Source organism: Helianthus annuus, chromosome 7 (genome assembly GCF_002127325.2).
Source record: "Helianthus annuus cultivar XRQ/B chromosome 7, HanXRQr2.0-SUNRISE, whole genome shotgun sequence".
Lineage (NCBI taxonomy): Eukaryota > Viridiplantae > Streptophyta > Magnoliopsida > Asterales > Asteraceae > Helianthus > Helianthus annuus.
In genome coordinates, this window is record NC_035439.2 from 75033250 (window position 1) to 75037866 (window position 4617).

Genomic DNA, 4617 nt, shown 5'->3' on the forward strand with positions numbered 1-4617 from the left:
GTTAATTTGGTGTGACTTCTTAATACCATAGCTTAATCATAACAAGCTATATGAATTTAAAATCATGCAAAGTCATCCATTGAAAATAAAATTGTCAAACATTGTCTAAATGGGTAAACACCCAACAACCATTACTTGTCTTAAACAGTACAACCACTACCATAATGCAACATAAATAAACATGGTTCAGGGGCTATGGCTTGTCCAGGAAAGAGCCATAAGCCTTGAACCCGGATGACTCTGAGTCTAAATGCAGCGGGAAATCCTGCTAAACCGTGCCAGATCCTTAATTCCCTGAAATACATGTAAGTTGAAAAAAAATCAACAATAATGTTGAGCGAGTTCATGCAAAAGTGAGTATATAAACCTTTATCTTTATCAAAAACCTGGTATGTAGCAAATAAGGAAATAAAAGAGATCACCAATGGGTTGCAAGTCCACTGATATGTGTGAAGTGCAAGTAGGGATGACTCAAACCTAGCGGATTTATGCGTCGGGCACTAAGTCACCCCGAGGTCCGTTCAGCTGGACCTGGGGCTGGGCTCGCTACACCCAGATAGATCTACCGCTCCTGTCCCTCGGTCCTCAACGAGGATTAATGGCCTCAAGTTTCTGCCTACCCACTCACATGATCTAAGTAATAACCCTCCTTATGCTAACCATACCATGTATAACATATCCATAATCATTGTAACATGTATTTCACCCCCGCAGTTTATAAAACTGAAAACAGTTAAGAGAAAAAGGGGGACATGAACTCACAGTGAATGCGTCACAATATCAAATAGTCCAAATATCCAGGTGCTGCGCAACGACCTACATGTGCTAATTTTATTAGACGGATGGCCGTGCTTTAGCTTCATAGATTATATTTTTGGGAAACAGTTAGACAACCGTTCCGTATATATGTTTGATACGCATTCTCCTTCCCAAGGATGGGGGATTTAAATACATGTGTATTTATATCATTTTATTAAGTCCCACTTAATATATTTCATTTCTTATTTCAAAATATATTTATTTTTCTCAAAAATAATATATTTCCTTTTTCTCATAATATTTTCCCAAAATAATATATTGACATCACACGCGCTTATGAATACTTCTGAATAATGCGTAAGTTACGTTTTAACGATTAAGTGGTAATGATAATCACCGTTGTAACTTATATTATTGACGTACAAGCGTTTGTATTATTTCGGGCTTGCCAAAGTTAGTAAATATTATTTTTACTCTAAAAATAATATTTATACATTTTCACAAAATAATCATAAACAGTGAGGAGGCAAAATATATTTACCGAATATATACTTATCTCGTTTATTTTTGTGAAAATCCCACCTCCGATTATTTATAAATAAAGTTGTGGCGAAATATATTTGAAAACATGTCAAAGTAGTCTAACACTTGTAAATAATTCTAAGTGTTAGATTTTTAGAAAATTTCGCCAGAGTTTCCCCTGTAACTGGAGGTGGCCACGCTTTCAAGCGTATCATTTTCTTTTACAAAATCAACTCAACAATTTATCAAACCAACCGAATCAATTTTCAACACTTCAAAAAGAAGACTAGTATGTAAAACCGCGTCGTTTCATGAACTTGTAGTTTTTACAAAAACTACGGTGTAGATCTCGTTATTTTTAGTGGATCTATTCATAACATAGCTTAGTCTTGCAAAAACCTCGTTTTTGGAACAAATCACTTCTTACAACTTCCCGACAATTTTTGTAAACATTGTTATTTTGTCGGATCTTTTATTCTACAAGTGTTTCTACACTTGTAGTTTATAGAAATCGTATTTGTTAACACTTTATCCACTTTTATAAAAACATGATTTTCTCGACACCCGGTCCTACGAATATACCACTTGTACATACGTAGATCGGCTTGTTTTAAAAACTATTTTTCATGTTAAAACACTTTTATACAAGTTCATGTTTCTCGTGTGGTGGAGTTTCACCTTTTAACCCTTGAACCGCTGGCATCTAGTGTATGCCAAAATTCGAGATCTTAACAAAGTCGGGTTAAACGATGATAAGAGCCACCATATCATAGATCGGGTCATTTTAACCAACACATTCAAATACTACGACATTTACACGCATTTTGAGCTTTTATCCAACGATATACACGTTTTAGTAAACTTTAAAGTTCCATTAAGCGGGTTACCGTCATTCAACCGACAAATATCCTTTTAACCACTTTAGACATGACCAAAAATGAGTTTTAAACGTTATACCTCTAGCTCGGGGCTAGGGAAGAAACTAGTCGAAAACTGCGTGGATAATAGCAAACGGTAGAGGTCCTTCGCGTTCCGTTTGTTCCGAGCTCCGTTGTACGTAACCACCGACACTTGTATGGACTTGGAATTGCAAGACTTGAACTCGAAAGCGGGTGGGTGGTGGTGATAGTGTTCGGCCGAGAGGGAGAGGGGAGAGGGAGAGAGAGAGTGAGTGAAGTGTGTGTGTGTTTGTGTGTGTAAGATGAGGATATTTATAGAAAAAGTCGTCTCGATCTTCGCGTAATCTAATATAAAATAATAAAGGACGTACTCTCCCGGTCCCACTAGTTGGCCGATTCCATTGAGTTGTAATGGTACTTGGTTCGTTTTCAATCGTTCAGTTATGGTTCAGTTTGGTTAAGTGCGTTAACTGCGAGGTCTAACCCCGTTAGTTGCTTTAGTGCATTAAAAGCGGGTGTTAGGGTAATCAGGGACCCTAACTGGCTCAGAAAAGTACTAATATTAATTTTGGCAATATTTGTATGTTCCGGGTATTGTCCGGTTGTTCGGTCGGATAGTAATCCGTTAAAGTGCTTAAGATATCCGTTAAGCGTCATAAATAATATTTTTAGCGACACAATTTATTCTGCAAAGTGTCGGGAATAATTCCTCATATTTTGGCACTTTATTAATTAGCTAGAAGCTAGTGTGTTGATAAAAGTGCTGTGTTCCGTGCTTAAAGTATGTTTTAGGCACATCCAAATCTCTATATCTTATTCCTAGAGACGAAATCATACAACCCTTGTATCCCTACACACACTATGGGTGTAGTAAAATAATTCTGGCTCATTCAGGCCTTTAGAGGCAGTGTTTGCCTGATGCTGGCTATACCAGCATGTTCACTGTGTATCCGTTTAGTGCTACTGTGCTTTTGTGCATCATGTTTGTCACTAAGGTTCAGTAAATAAGTAGTGTAGTGACAGGAATATCAAAGTATGATGCAGATATGTACAAGTACCAACAATCAAGTAGCAGTTTATCAGCAAACTCAGTAAAGCACAGTAATTAGGCAACAATTAATAATTAATTAAGTCGTACGGATACCTGGTTTTGAGAGGGTTGTCACAGGTAAAGTCACTGGAATTTGGGCAGTTCCTCAACTATTCTTATTGTGGCTTGTTTATTAATATTCCTCATTCTTTTCTCCTCTCCCTTTTCTCTTTACTAAACCATCCTCTTTTCTTAGGAGGAAATGCCTCTTCAGATTTGGCTCTAAAAACAAAAGTATCCTCAGAATCTGCTGCGTATCCAGATGTTGGATTAGATGGTCCTTCATCCACTGGAGAGTGGCACAGACGATGAAAAGCGTCTGAGGTATTCTGATTACTCATACTGTGAACTCAAAATCATCAAAATAACATAAAATCATTATATACATATCAAGATGTATTTACACAGAATAACGCAAAAGTTATTTACATTTCCTATCAAAATGGTAAAGTTTTAGGTATTTAAAAGAACACCTAAATGGCTTAAAACAGTGGCTCTGATACCACATTCTGTCGCAACCCTCGACCCCATCCTGGGAGCGGGAGCTGTGAATCAATCAGGTGGTATCGGTGTTTACTAAATTGCAGCAGAATTAAAATATCAGGATCGTAGTTAGGAAATAAATTCAAAGTTTGCAAACACCAAACTTTTTATATTAAACAAATGGGATAAAACTCATATTTCATTTGTAATATCTTTATAGGGATAAACCCTTGATTGCTGAAAACATGAACTTATTCTTTTGTTTAGGTAACTTTATAGCCACTTTATTTAAGCCTTCAGTCCTCCATAGCTGGCTTCTAATAGCTTCACATCAAGTTACCTGAAACGCGTTTTAAAAATATTTTATCAGCAAGAAGTACTTGTGAGTTCATTCCATTTTGTAAAAACATAATGTTATACTTTACAGTATTAAGAAGGATCTTACAATTTTTTTATCTACCAAAAACTCAATCAGTATTTGTCATGTTGGCAGCTACAATGACTGTGGTCATATTACTATGGGCTAACTCTTTTTCCAATAGCAACGCTAGACAAGTAGTGTATACAAAACCCCACATACTGGCAGTGAATGTAGAATACAAAAACTTAACTACTGTAAGTACAATTTAAAACATTTAGGGTTTGTAAACAATTTGGTAAAAAGAGAATGACTCACTTTGTAAACTTATGTTTTTCTACAGGCTTCTTGGTAATATTTTCTGATTATTTTCTTGAGTTCCTATTAAAAACATACAATGCACACGCGTTAGTATAATAACCCAATTCAACTTTATCAATACGTCATGAGACAGAACCCTAACTTAGTTTACACAGCATAGCCCTAAACAGGCAGCGCTTTGGCAT